This window comes from Centruroides sculpturatus, unplaced genomic scaffold (genome assembly GCF_000671375.1).
Source record: "Centruroides sculpturatus isolate CEXI.00-Female unplaced genomic scaffold, Cexi_2.0 scaffold734, whole genome shotgun sequence".
Lineage (NCBI taxonomy): Eukaryota > Metazoa > Arthropoda > Arachnida > Scorpiones > Buthidae > Centruroides > Centruroides sculpturatus.
Window position 1 is genome coordinate 316,686 of NW_019384907.1, and position 16,274 is coordinate 332,959.

General features: G+C 29.9%; 1 protein-coding gene across 1 annotated transcript in view; it reads left to right on the forward strand.

Moving 5' to 3' along the window:
* Positions 1-466: 466 nt before the first annotated feature.
* Positions 467-16,274, forward strand: part of LOC111631586 (fat-like cadherin-related tumor suppressor homolog) — a 116,666-nt gene continuing 100,858 nt past the window's right edge. The window contains exon 1 of the mRNA XM_023375849.1: positions 467-610. The gene's annotated coding sequence lies outside the window, so the exon portion shown is untranslated. The remainder of the gene's footprint in view (positions 611-16,274) is intronic.

The window sequence follows — 16,274 nt, forward strand, 5'->3', positions numbered from 1 at the left end:
TAAATCTAAAAAAATACTAAATAAATAAATTTTAACTTTATATTTAAAAAATACAAAAAAAAAATTGAAATGAAAATAAAAATGAAAATTGAAAATAATAAAGTTTTAATTAATTTTGAAAAATAAAATAAAATTTAAAAATGCAAAAAGAAAAAAAAATTTAAACCAAAAAAGAAAACCGAATTGCAAGTAGAAAATTCTTGGTTTTCAATTCGCCAAGTTAAAAATAGAAAATGCGGATTGATCCATTTGCACCTGTATATATTTCTAAGATACCTGAAAACAATATTAACTTTTTATAATCACATATATAATATATAAACACAATATAAAGTATTATTTAATAATGTATATTAAATCGATACATTAAATAACACGGGTTAATTTAAATGATAATTTAAAATGCAATTAAAAATTAAAGGATTATTTATTTGTTTGGCGTAAGGATATACACAAACCGGTCGTATAACACACCTGTTGACTCTAGTTCGTTCCTGTTTGGTGAAGTGTAGTCTTGGATTTTCATTGTTGCAAAGTCTTTGGGATTATGTTTTATGCCCTCGTACAATTGTAAGATGGAAGAAAAGATATTTAATTTCATCAATAACAGGCGAGTTTTTTTTCCTATCTTAAAGAAAATTTATTGTATTTTTTTCTCTCACCTCTTATTCTCCCCTCTCTTAAAACTTTCTCTCCTGTGTACAACTTTATACTTGAATAGTGTTTAGAGTATTGACCTCGTGTACAAAAATATAGAACAGCATTGGACGAACAGGTTTCGTTTGAAGTTTTTTGAATGGGAATTTTAAAATGTACATTACAAAATTTCGTTTTCGCCATTTTTGTACGCGTTAATGATGCCGATTTTCATTATTAAACCGGGCCTGTATTGTCTATTATTTCCTGTTGTGTGTAGGCCCTACTATATACAAGTTTGTATGTGTGTGTGTGTATTGAATGTGTTATCTGGTCGATAGTATTGGAAGAATGCCGTGTGTTATATACACTACAAACTGGATGTGTTTGTGTGTTTGGTTGGTTTAGATGAATTTCGTGTTTGAAATCTGTTCGTGGTGTTGTCCTTGTGAAACTTTCACATTAGTCACCTGTGCGGTGTGCTGAATACTTAATGTACAGTACTTTAAAAACTAAATGTGGTATGTTGTTAAGTATTTAATTCGCTTCTATATTCTCTCAAATTTCGAAAATTATATATATTTCGGTATGTAGGGTGTGTTTAGAACGTTGGTAATCATGAGTTTCTAGCGTGCTTTCTGTGTAGATAATTTGTAAGCTTATTTTGTATAAAATTCGACTGATTTTTTAGATTTTCTACTGTATAAATGTCTAATTTAACAACAAATATCGAGGAACACTAAATTTAGTTAATGTACAGATAATTTATCCCCCCTCAAAGATAGATTTCAGCAAAGGTTTTTCTTAAAGGGTATGATTCGTGGAATATGTATATATATTTTACTATATACTGTATAGTTTAAGGCGCCTTGATGTTAAGGGCCCGTTAAAGATCACCCTCCGAGATCCTCCTAAATATAGACGTGATGGTTTATACCCTCCCATTTCCAAGTCCTACAGATGCCCCTTAAGTGAAGGGCTCGAGTATAATTTAAAAAAAGAAGAGAAAAAAAATGGAGGAGGAAGAAGAAGAAGGTGATTCAGGTGATGGTGAAGACGTTCGACAGTTGCATTTATTACTAATGTAGTAAGTCATTTTAATGGATGATAGAGAGGGAATTCCAGAGGGGGAATGTTAACTTAGTTGGAGAAGATATTCCAAACCGTGTATTAGAGACAAATGCAATTTTAATGAGCGTCTTATTAATGCTCGCTGCCTTATCAGTAATGCTATTGATCGTTTGTAGAAATGACAATTTAAGTGACAAACTTTAGTTAGTAATTGACACGTCGGTAATCCGATTTTTATTTTCAATTAAATTTATATACCGATGGTTTGAAATATGATAATTCCCTTTCCTTTAACATGATTGACGTTTCAATTACTGCACCAGACAATATTTGAAATTTTATAAAAGTCGCAATTTGTAATCGTTTCGCCTCCCCCTCCAGCCAATTCGCTCCTGTTCAGAAGTGGCTTATTTTATGCACTTTATGTTAATTTATATGCCATAAAATTAAAACCATCATCATCCTTATTATCATCTTAATTCATGAAGATGATGATGAGGACAAAAAATGCATATTTTTTGAAGTTTTACCTCACTATAAATTTATTTTTTTATTATTCATAAGTTTGTAAGGAGAGGTCATATTTCATCGTGTACAGTTGCATAAAGAAAGTATACGTTGTAAAGTGTTGTTGTAACGAAATTTTATACGTTATTAAGTCTCGAAAGTGATATACTGTGCGAAGAATAATGTGTAAATAATTATTTGTACGGTATTTTTGTACAATGTACCACTTTTAAGACGAGACTACCATTGAAAAATGGTAATTCCTGACATAAATAAGTAATAGATAGATGATGTAAATTGCTCGAAAAGATGTTAATTTAAAAAAAAAATTAATATTTTTGTGGGGAAATATATGAATTTTATTAAAGATTGATTGACTGTAAAGTTAAATTCATCGAATGGTAATTTTGCTGTATTTATATTTTGTTCGCTCAGAAATTAATATGAAAAACATAAAATATCACAATTTGAGCGCAAAAATTTAGTTCAAAAATTACAATTTGAGCGCAAGAACTCAGTTCAAAATTACAATTTGAGCGCAAAAATTTAGTTCAAAAATTACAGTTTGAGCGCAAAAAACTCAGTTCAAAATTCCAATTTGAGCGCAAATTACAGTTCAAAATTACAATTTGAGCGCAAAAGTCAGTTAAAAATTACAATTTGAGCGCAAATCCAGTTCAAAAATTACATTTTGAGCGCAAAAAATCAGCGAAAAAAAATTGAAGCATAAAATGCGTCTGAAAAAAAAACAAAAATGCAGTTTATTAATGTAAAATTTATCCGCAAAAATGACAATAAAAAATTCATGTAATGGGATTTTGATTCTAATCATTTAGCAATTATAACTTGCATTATTTATTTATTTTTTAAAGATCCATTAAATAAGGAAAGAGAAGCATCCAGTGATTAATTAAATTCCACATTTTATTAACATAATTAATCGCTAAAAATGGTGAAAAAATGTCGATAAATGTGCAAAATGGCGACAGAAATTAAGGAAATATATATATAGGCCTATATATATATATATTTTTTAACTTGGCGTTGTTTTTCTGGAGAACTTGGCGTCAAATTTTCAAGATGGAAATCCGATATCGGTGTTAATATAATGTATATAATTAAGGTACTCTGTCTTGATTGACATGCAAATTACGTCTAATCTGCAAGGGCTTAAATTGTTGGTTACAATTCAGTTAATATTGTTACGTTTCCCATATACTACTCCAGTTAATGACAACACAAACTTTATATAATTACAAAAGCAACAGAACGTGTATCCTCCCGGCGTAACTCATTTAAGTAATGCAAAAACCTAATTATTTTCGTTGAAAGCGCTACAAATTCTACAAAATATTATTTACGACGTTGTTTTTTCGTTTAATTTCTAAATATTCAAAGTATTTTTTCACGTATTTCGATGAAATTACGCCGATTTCAACGAAGCGAAGGGTCGCGACTCGCGACGCGATTCGTTATGTTTATCGCTTGTTTTTAATAATTTATCTGTATTTTTCTATTTGCTAAATGTTCAGTATGTGAAAAATTTATGTGTTTTGTTTTTAAATTATTTAAAAAGCTATCTAAAATAGTTGTTGAATGTGTATTTTTGTTAGATTTTGCTTCGGGCGCGATGTTACGCGACAGCGTGTGTTTGATGCTTTGTCGCTGTCGTTCTCCTCTGTTTGAGAGGAATTATAACTTATATAATACTTATTTGTGATTTAGAAATAATTCTGATTTATATAATTAATAAATTACTTTATATTAACAAATATTTCTTATGTATAGACGCATATTATTAACGCGACGGTCGCGTTGTCGCTTCGAGAAGCGCGCGTGTTAATTAATTTTTATTATTTAGGTTATACTTTTTCTCGTATTACTGTTAAAAGTACAAATTTCAAAGATATATTTTTCGCTTTTTACGCAATAAAAGAGTTGAATATATCAAGAGATTAGTGTATAAAATCATTCTTACCGCCTGTGCGACGCGACGGCGCGTCGTCGCCAGTCACTCAAACATTAACTTAACAAACCAGTTCCTGTTATAGTAATGTAAATCTATATGAAATATTTATCCGCATAAATTTATAATTATTATATTTACACATATACAAATTATACTGCAGATGATCGTAAATTAAATTTTATTAAACAATGAATATTTTACGAGTTTGCGAACGAAACTACCAGTTTATGAACGTAACCAGGAACTTGGAAGCTTGAAATGCGCTTTGTTAGAAGAAATGTATTTAAAAAAAAACATAAAATATTAAATAAAAAAGTGTTTTTCAACATTAAATTAACAACTTTTAGCATTTGCGAATAGAAAAATCGCCATTTTTTGGGTACAAAATGGCGGATTCGATCGTTTTTTACGTTACTTTTAAACATTTTAACGTCACAATATTCGAAAATTCGGTCAAGTTCATGTATAATGGGGGTGGTTAGTTTACAGTTCTGTTCAAAGTTTTAACGTGTAGCGTGGTACAGTACAGTACAGTACATAACTTGATAATCTGCATGACTCAGCTCTAGTGTCGCCTTCGGAGGGGAGTGTCTCTCGGGGGATCTCTAATAAAGTAAATATCATTCTTGCTGGCAAAATCACGTGACAAACCGAGGAAAGGGATCGTTCAGGTGTGAAGTTTTTGTGTGTGACAGCGTGGAAATGCGTGCCTTACATTCGTCAATGGCACGAAATTAGTTTTACATGCCGAACGAACAAGTTTCAAGTTACCCTGTATTCCGCTTACTCGACATGAGACCTCCTAACACCAATGTGAATTAAATAAGTGAAAGCAGACATTTCAGATGTGTTTATAAAAGAGGAGGAGGACGGAAAGTACAGGAAATACCCCTCCTCGTACGTGGGAATCGAACTTGTGACCACCCACAGGTGTGTTATCAATGGTTGATTTATAATGCTTCCTCGACAGTGTAGTTTTACTCTATGATATCGTATTTTTATGCCAACTTTACGTAAAGAATTTCTAGTAAAAAGTGATAAAAATACGGCAAGCTCTTGCTAATTCGGCCCCTCAATTATCCGGCATAACACCTTTATGATACATGCATAAATATTAAATGTAATAAAGAATTAAGCTTACTGTATCACTAAATAATTTCATAGATAAGAAAAACAGTAAAGCCCGTACCCTCGATAATCCGGCATTCGTCCGCGCAATTAACGGCCGGATTAGGAAGAGTCTAGTGTAATTTACTTTGCTATTTAAGTAACTTTTAACTCATTCTCAACTGATTATCTGGTGAAATTTTGGTAATTTATCATCGTTAGTAATCAGCAAAAACTCTTGTTAATAAAAATTGCGACTTCATTAATATATTTTCATTACAATAATTTCAAATTGAATTTAAAAATTTCAGGTAATTAATTAGCATTAAGTGTAGAAAGGTAGATTTTTTAAAAAGATAATTAAGGAGTAGAAGAAGGTTTAACCTTCCTTGACTTCTTAATTAACCTTCTCTATCCCTTAAAAATTAGCATAATTTGATTTAACAAGGTTTTTATATTCAAATTTTGCAAAATGTCCGTTATATTTTCACTTTAATTTTCGATTTTAAATTTATTTTTCACACACCAAAAATTCGAAAATAAAAATGGCAGTTATAAATTTATTTTTTAATTATTATTATTATTTATAAAAGTTATATTTTTTATTTTAATTAGTTCGAAATTAATTCATCATCAACATATTAATTTTAATTAGTTTTTTAACCTCCTGTTTAAAAAAATGTCAGCCATTTCTAGCGGTCTAATTAATTCTGATCGATTAACTTGCCTTATTATCTTCATTACTTATCGGAATTAAATCGAGTTTTAAAAAATGTAATTGCATTTTTTCAAAAATAATTCAAAAATAAAAGTAAAATACAACTAAACCTCGATATAACGAATATTTTATTTTGTATTTTTATTTTAAATATCTTACATTTGGTAATTCAGTGATGATCAATGAAAAATCATCTTTAGTAATTCAGAGATGATCAATGAAAAAATCATCTTTTGTAATTCCAAGATGATCAATGAAAATCATCTTTTGTAATTTAGAGATGATCAATGAAAAATTCATCTTTTGTAATTCCAAGATGATCAATGAAAAATCATCTTTAGTAATTCAGAGATGATCAATGAAAAAATCATCTTTTGTAATTCCAAGATGATCAATGAAAATCATCTTTTGTAATTTAGAGATGATCAATGAAAATCATCTATGATAATTCAAAGATGATCAAAATGAAAATCACCTTTAGTAATTTAGAAATGATCAATTAAAAATTATCTTTGATAATTCAGATGATCAATGAAAAATCATCTTTGGTAATTCAGAGATGGTAGATTTTTAAAATCATCCCTGTATTACCGAATGTAGGATTTTTTTTTTCATTGTAAAAGGTCATTGTCATCATCCAGTCATGTAGCTATTAAAATTTCAAACATTAAATTAACTTTTATTGCGTGAGAATCTTCGGTTTAGTATCCTACTCGATTTAGTGCCAATTTCGGAGGCAAACAAACGGTGGCGCTATATCGAGGTTTCTGTTAATGGCAAGAAAGAGTGCAATTGTGCAGGAATTTCCGGAGATTTATTATAATTTAAACTTGAAAATTACGTTAATGTGGGCTTAAAAACGGGAAAAGTAATAAAAAAAAATTTTTTTAAGGCGCCTGTCTGATCGTGGATGTTAATAAAAATGGTCGCTTTTTGTTTTAAGTTTCATCTTACTAAATCATTGGAAACAAAGTTCATGTGGATCACTTCCTTTTGCTATTTATACTTAGATCCAAAGGTCTGTCGATAAACTTTAATCTCAATAATCACTATTCAATATTTAAATTTAAATATTTTCATTATTTTCCTTTAATTTAAAAAAAATATATATATATATATTGGTCAGATAACGCCATTTTAACGGCAACGCTTATTAACGGCCGTTAAATTTGCGGTGTAATCGTTTACGTCAGTTGCCGAGTCACGTGATCCGGCCAGCGACGGCATTGTTGCGCGACTCACGTGATCGCCGACGACTCCTAACGGTCGTTAACGTTTTTATGTGACCGATCCCGTACGGCCAATTAGCTCGTAGTTTACTTTAGGACATAGTAATTGTGTGGAGATTTATGGTTGGATATCATTCACAGCGCTTCTCGTAAATTATATAGTAGATTTTTATGGAGAAATTTATGTTGGCCAAAATTTTTCTTAATGGATAAATTCGGGAGAGATGCCCCACCGGGACGGGATGCCATACGTTTGGGTAGCTGTAGAAATGTGTTTTTAAGGAGTACTTTACGTGGGAAAAGTCGAGTACTTGCATAGTTATTCTTCCGAGTAAAACAGGTGTTGCGTCTAATGTTGCATACAGGCATGCAGTTTCTTATGCAACATGTAATTAATGTCAAACCCGCAAGCTACATTGAAATAATAAGTAACGGTTGCATGCATTGTTGCATAGAAGTACACATTTTCTTATGCAGCTTCTGTTTAATGCCGAAACGATAAGTAACTGTTGCATGCGTAGAAACAAGCACTTTCTTACGCAGTTTCCTATTAATGTCATACTTGTAAGCTAAACTCCATTGTTTTCCTTTGCAACCTTTCACTTTCCTCGCTATCTTATGCAACATTTAATTAATGCTAAGCGATGTAAAGTATAAATCACACTATAAATAAATTTAAATTACGTAAAACAAGCGTTTATAGCAAAGACAGTAGCTGCTTGAAACATTTACGTGTTGCTTCAGGTGCTCGAAGAGCGTACAAAATTCAATTATCCTTGTATAAGGCGCAAATAATTCCTGAAGTGTTGGAGAATAAATTCGACATTTCTGCCATTTTTCTACGTATAATTTAGTATTTTATTCATATCGTAACATTCTGACACATCCCTGTTTATTCCCATTTTATACTCGAATAAATTTAATTTCATACAAAGCAACTAGAACATGATTTATATTCTCATCATTCATGCATTAAAATTTCAATAGAAGTAAACCAAGTATACTTTAAATCAATGATTGAAAAGGAATAATCAAGACAGTTATTGAATTCTAGAATACAGGATTCTAGCTTTTAAATGTCTTGCCTTTACTGTTGCTGTTATCTTAAAGAAGGATAAGTTTTTAATCTTACTCCTAAATCAAGGAGAATGACAAGTTGCAGAGATACGTTACAGCCCAGTGAGATTTGTTTGATGCGAGCATTTTCTTATCTGATTTTAGAAATTTCTTCCTGTATTTCAAGTATGTTAAGTTGCACAGGAACTACTCATTCAGCTTTAAAAAGACAGCAAAAAAAAAAAAAACAACCGCCATTTTTTTTAAGAAACTGAATGAGGAGTTCCTCTGCAACTCTCTGTAGATTTTGCTGCAAAACTCTTAAGTACAGAGAATAATTAATACAGTAATCACACAATGCAACACGCAGATAATGGATTACAGTTCCATTTATTGAATCCTTTGCAGAGATTTCAGTTTCTGAATGGATTTCTATTAGATTTCTGCGTACAGTTTGCACGTCGCCATGATTTTACTGGTTTGTATGTCATCTGTTTCTTTACTACACGTGTAAAAGAGCTTGGAATTTTCATGTTGTGTCCTAATTATGCCGAGTAATTTGTATTTTGTTTGCATCCAGCGATTTTTAATCTGAAAAATCGTTGCCATCTTGGTACTTGATACACTGTATTAACGTAGGCTATATCAGAGTTTTCAATGAATTTAAAGCAAAATATAGTTTATCTTAAAGCGTATTTTAGACATTACACAGGCTCTAAAATGTTTTATGGTGTAATAAAGTAATAAAATGTAGAATTTTAAAAAAATTTCCACATAGATCCTTTGAGTAGTCGATGATTTAGATTAATTAGAATGTATACAGATAAGTGAGATGTCGCCCTGGATAATCACAAATGAGAGGCCTGACACTCACCGAAAGCCATAAAAATATATGAATAAAATCAATAAAACAAATACAAGGCAGATTTTTCACCACTTATCAAGAGAATCTTTAATTTATTTCACATTCCTATCATTTTTTCTCATAAAATACAAAAATTCGAGGCCATTCTATAACAGGGGCCGCGCTAAAAATGCCTTTCAGAGCCTCACTCCAGGCCTATTTATGATTAATTTATTAAACTTAAACGTATTATTTCTTGCTTTCATTATTAAAGAAAATTGTCATCTAACGTTTTCTAAAAATTGCAAAGGGTTAATGAAAATTACCCGCAGGAAGCTAATTTAAATGTTAAGGCTAAAACAACAAAAACTGGTTTTATTATATTAATATTTATTAGATATTCAAACAGCTTTTATTATTATTTTTCTTTACTTCATTCTTTAATTTACTTTGCCAGAATTTATGCTGCAAGAAAAAGAAGAAGAAGAAAGCTGGATCGAAGAAGAGGAATTTTTATTTAATTTTAACGGTTAAAAAAAACGAAGGGGGGATGGAAAGACGAAGTGTTTATGTGAATCGATAGCTTATCTTTTGGTTTCCTATAGAAGCAATACAGCTAAACATTTATTCTGCTTTATTTGTAGAGCCGCTTCCGATAAGACCAGTTACAATATCATTTCGACATTCTTTTCTTTAAATGCAACAGTTAAAAACATTGGGCCACTTCGAGAATGGCCAATAAATCACTCCGATTTGGCTTAACTTTAGTCCCAGATAGAAAAATTTCTTTGAAATTTATTATCTTTTTTTCTCCTTTTCTTCTTCTTATGCTACTGGATTGTTATTTTCTGTTTTGATTTATTTATCATTACTTCTCTGTCGGGGCGGATAGGCGTACAGACGAACCTATTGAATATATATTTTCAAGGAAAAACGTAGCAAAACAAATGATATTGTATATATAAATGTATATAGTTTAGTCATTTTACTTGATTTCCTTGAAAAGCGATTATGCAATGTCCCTCTCTGTCTCGAGCTCCGATGACGTTAAACAGGGGTTTCGAGGACACGTCGATTGTTCCAATTGATCGTAGGATTTTTAAATGATTTATTACAAATTTGGAAAGATATAATTGTAAAAACGTGCCAAAATTAGGTCCCATGTAAATTACGGTCAAAGTTTGTGATCCAAGATTGGTTTCAAGGATACTTCAATGTGCCAATTGATCGTAGGATATGAATGTATTTTTAAAATATAATTCGGGAGGCCAAAGTTAGACCTTTTTATAAAAGGCCCAAATTAAGTCACTGCCCAATTTTGGTGCAATTTTCCTTTCTAGTAGGTCCATACAAGTTATGATTTCATACGAATTTTCTAAACTTTTAATAAACAATTTTAGCTTATTTTAATACAGTTTGCTTCACTTCATTAATGAAAAATAAGCCCATGTAAGCTTTTATCTATATAAATTATCTAATTATAATAAATTTATTCATTGTAATTCATTTTCTTAATCTGTCCTCGTGTTGTAAATTCCATGCTTAATTTAAATTTTCTAGATAATTTACCACGCCTTTATGTACATTTAGTCCTTCCTCTAGTAAACGAAGCTGATTAAATATTATATATTATCTAGATAACACGTATTGTTTAAGTGTAGAACATCTGTTTAAACACAATTGCTTTATCTAGACACGTCACGCAATTTTCTTGAAAAACTACAATGTTAAGAAACTCTTACACCGTGTTAGACAGACAATTTCATTTCGTCTTATCTAAATTATCTATTTATAAGATTAATAGGTATATTATATCATCTAGATAACAGCTTTATCTAGATAAATTATCTGCCAGGTTGACATGCCAAACATTGCTCATCTATGCAAATTTTCATTGCATAAAATTAGCCTGTATCTAGATAAATTATCTGGCAGTTTGGCACTCCAAACATTGCTCATCTATGAAAATTTTCATTGCATAAAATCAGCATTTATCTAGATAAATAAGCAGATAATTAACTTGCCAGCATTTCTCTGATTGCTTTGTAAGATAAGAGAGAAACGATTCTACTAGAATGAAGAATTATTTGATTATATAGATGCAAATTAGTTCTGCTACCTCGAAACTGGATTGTTGAAACGAATATTTCTTTTTTTTTTTCCGCTTGTGTTTTTTTATTTTCTTGCGTTGCAAAAATTCCACGGTTATAAATTTCGTGTCGAGGAAAACTTATATTTTCTATTTCTGGTGTAAACAAGGAAGTAAAGCTATTATATGCAAATTTATTTATTTTTCGACCCTCCTCTCCTTGTTTACTATCGAGAGGGTGATGGAAAAAAAAACAGCAACAGAAACAACAACAGAGATTTATTTCTGAAAGAAATCTACTCCTTTGTTTTTTTCCCCCTGTGTTTGTTGAGTACTTTCACAATGGAATCAATCATTTTCTGAATACGTAACGCTGTCATTTTTATAAAAATACAAGGCAAAAAAACACAGGGAGAGGGGGTAGTAACATCGTCGTGTTACTCATAGGTTTTTGAATGAGAGAGAAAGGGGAGTGGAAGAAAATTAAACACTGTCTCGAATTAACGTTTCCTCTCCCCCCTCACCGCTTCTTTTTTCTCGTTTCTATTTATTTTTAGGGGTTTTTTTTGGTGTGTTTAAATCATTCTTTTGTCGTTTGTAAAGAGCGAGAAAAATTTGAAAGGTTTGCTGATTCGATATGCCTTAAGTAAGAGTTATGATGCTGCTTTTTTGTGTGTGTGTGTGTTATTTGGATGTAGGAAAGTGTAAAAAATTGCTTTATAAATTTAAATAAAATTTGTAGGATGTTATCTTTATAAAATATATAAAGTTGGTGGTTTATTGATTTATACAAAATCAAGAAAAATACGGGGATGATTTTTTTTAGTATTTATTTTATTCGAGTATCTTCTCCAAGACGACGAATTTTATGTGCGCTAAGGTCTAAAATGGCGTGAAAATATAAGGATTTTACGTCTTTCAAACGTTCCAAAGTGTAGTATTAAGTCATTTAAATATATGTGCTGTGATAGAGGAATAAAGCACGGTAGAATGTGTGTCAGAGTTCTTAGGTAGGACTATATATATATATGCTATGTTATCTGTGTGTTACAGTAAAAATATAGGTCTTTAAACATCATAGATGGGCTAATATTCTATATGTATGTGCTAGAAAAATGCTATAATATGATGCAATATCTGTTTTCTATGTGTTCTGATAGGAGTAAGGACTATTTTAAATATCTTAGATTGCTCTGATAGGTATATAGAAACATCCTACTTGTATGCTATGACAGGAATAATGAAAACTCTGACATAAATATGGATATTTAAACGTCCTAGATGTGTGCTACATCAGGAATAAGGATATTTAAGCATTCCAGATGTATGCTCTGACATAAAAAGGGATATATAAACATCCTAAATGTGTGCTTTAGCAGGAATAAGGGTATTTAAACATCTAGATATATGCTCTTACAGAATTAAAGATACTCAAACATCCTAGATGTATGCTCTAAGAGGAATAATGATTACTTAAATGTCTTAGATGTATGTGCTAACATCCTAGATACACGTGCTGTGTTATCATCAATGTGCCATAATTTCTAAGAATAAGGTTGTTGATAAGGTACCAGCCTTACTTCATAAATTACAGCACATCTAGATAAAGAAGTTATCTCTTAAAGTGTAACTTATGTTATCTAGATAGCCTGATTACAATGTGTAATGCTTTATTGATGTACCTGTACATCACTTCTACTATTTTTTTTATATTTATATTAAAAAATTTTTTATTGATTTTGTGATTTACCTTTTTATCTTTTGTTTATTATAATTGACTTTAAATTTAATTCAATATTTTTGTTTTTTTTTTTAAAAAAAACTCAATACAAATTAAATAATTTACTTTCATTCAGAAAAAAATGAAAAAAAAAATTGCAATTGTATTTTTATTAATTTTATAATTTGAGATCTTTAATGTTTTAATAAGTGACAATTAATTAATTATAATATTAATTACTTTTTAGAGACAGAAATTTGTAAAATTAATTGATTTATTTGATTAAAATTATATATATTTTTTTAAATTTAATTATAATCTTAAAGGTGGTTTTTTTAGAAAAAATTTAGTTAAATTTTACTTTAAATTCTATTTATCATCCTCATACATATATACAGATTATGTATAGATGAAGATGTGGGTTATATGAAGATTAGGCTATATATATAGGCCCTATATATATATATAAAGATGAAGATGTATGCACTTGTATACAAGTTCAAAATTTTTTTATATGTATAATTTTCATATAGTCTGAACATCATCATCATCATAATCTTTATATATATATATATATATATATATACATCAAAATGCCGANTAATTCATCATCAACATATTAATTTTAATTAGTTTTTTAACCTCCTGTTTAAAAAAATGTCAGTCATTTCTAGCGGTCTAATTAATTCTGATCGATTAACTTGCCTTATTATCTTCATTACTTATCGGAATTAAATCGACAGTTTTAAAAAATGTAATCGCATTTTTTCAAAAATAATTCAAAAATAAAAGTAAAATACAACTAAACCTCGATATAACGAATATTTTATTTTGTATTTTTATTTTAAATATCTTACATTTGGTAATTCAGTGATGATCAATGAAAAATCATCTTTAGTAATTCAGAGATGATCAATGAAAAAATCATCTTTTGTAATTCAGAGATGATCAATGAAAAAATCATCTTTTGTAATTCCAAGATGATCAATGAAAATTCATCTTTNAGAAGTTTTGGCATACCCAGATTTTGTAAGCAATGTTAAAATAGTGTAAATTTTTCAACCATTTTCTCTCCGCGCTCCAAGAGACTGCATAATTTATCGCACCTAGAGCCAGCATCGCATATCGGCATCTGGCCCCATACACCAATACGTACACAAATTAAGATAAAGAGAGAATTATCCCAGTAACAAAGAAATCAAACACAATAAATTATATAAACCACGAAGTCATTTTCAGACTGTAAATTCCTCCAAGCTTTCTCTCTAACACTATCGCGGGCCAATTGTATCAGTTTTGTGGAACAAGCACTTGATAATTACAAGGAAATTTCTTTGATCTTCACTTTATTTTGCTCATTGATAAATCATAGAAGGCTGTAATTTAAAAATAAGGTGAACATTTAAATTCTCACTGATTTATTCTAAATATTAATAAATTACTGAAGAATTATTAATAAATAAAAATGTCTTAAGCATATTTATAAATANATCTATGATAATTCAAAGATGATCAATGAAAATTATCTTTGGTAATTTAGAAATGATCAATGAAAAATCATCTTTAGTAATTCAGAGATGATCAATGAAAAAATCATCTTTGGTAATTCCGAGATGATCAATGAAAATCATCTTTTGTAATTTAGAGATGATCAATGAAAATCATCTATGATAATTCAAAGATGATCAAAATGAAAATCACCTTTGGTAATTTAGAAATGATCAATTAAAAATTATCTTTGATAATTCAGATGATCAATGAAAAATCATCTTTGGTAATTCAGAGATGGTAGATTTTTAAAATCATCCCTGTATTACCGAATGTAGGATTTTTTTTTTCATTGTAAAAGGTCATTGTCATCATCCAGTCATGTAGCTATTAAAATTTCAAACATTAAATTAACTTTTATTGCGTGAGAATCTTCGGTTTAGTATCCTACTCGATTTAGTGCCAATTTCGGAGGCAAACAAACGGTGGCGCTATATCGAGGTTTCTGTTAATGGCAAGAAAGAGTGCAATTGTGCAGGAATTTCCGGAGATTTATTATAATTTAAACTTGAAAATTACGTTAATGTGGGCTTAAAAACGGGAAAAGTAATAAAAAAAAAAATTTTTTTAAGGCGAGGGAAGTGTCTCTCGGGGGATCTCTAATAAAGTAAATATCATTCTTGCTGGCAAAATCACGTGACAAACCGAGGAAAGGGATCGTTCAGGTGTGAAGTTTTTGTGTGTGACAGCGTGGAAATGCGTGCCTTACATTCGTCAATGGCACGAAATTAGTTTTACATGCCGAACGAACAAGTTTCAAGTTACCCTGTATTCCGCTTACTCGACATGAGACCTCCTAACACCAATGTGAATTAAATAAGTGAAAGCAGACATTTCAGATGTGTTTATAAAAGAGGAGGAGGACGGAAAGTACAGGAAATACCCCTCCTCGTACGTGGGAATCGAACTTGTGACCACCCACAGGTGTGTTATCAATGGTTGATTTATAATGCTTCCTCGACAGTGTAGTTTTACTCTATGATATCGTATTTTTATGCCAACTTTACGTAAAGAATTTCTAGTAAAAAGTGATAAAAATACGGCAAGCTCTTGCTAATTCGGCCCCTCAATTATCCGGCATAACACCTTTATGATACATGCATAAATATTAAATGTAATAAAGAATTAAGCTTACTGTATCACTAAATAATTTCATAGATAAGAAAAACAGTAAAGCCCGTACCCTCGATAATCCGGCATTCGTCCGCGCAATTAACGGCCGGATTAGGAAGAGTCTAGTGTAATTTACTTTGCTATTTAAGTAACTTTTAACTCATTCTCAACCGATTATCTGGTGAAATTTTGGTAATTTATCATCGTTAGTAATAAGCAAAAACTCTTGTTAATAAAAATTGCGACTTCATTAATATATTTTCATTACAATAATTTCAAATTGAATTTAAAAATTTCAGGTAATTAATTAGCATTAAGTGTAGAAAGGTAGATTTTTTAAAAAGATAATTAAGGAGTAGAAGAAGGTTTAACCTTCCTTGACTTCTTAATTAACCTTCTCTATCCCTTAAAAATTAGCATAATTTGATTTAACAAGGTTTTTATATTCAAATTTTGCAAAATGTCCGTTATATTTTCACTTTAATTTTCTATTTTAAATTTATTTTTCACACACCAAAAATTCGAAAATAAAAATTGCAGTTATAAATTTATTTTTTAATTATTATTATTATTTATAAAAGTTATATTTTTTATTTTAATTAGTTCGAAATTAATTCATCATCAACATATTAATTTTAATTAGTTTTTTAACCTCCTGTTTAAAAAA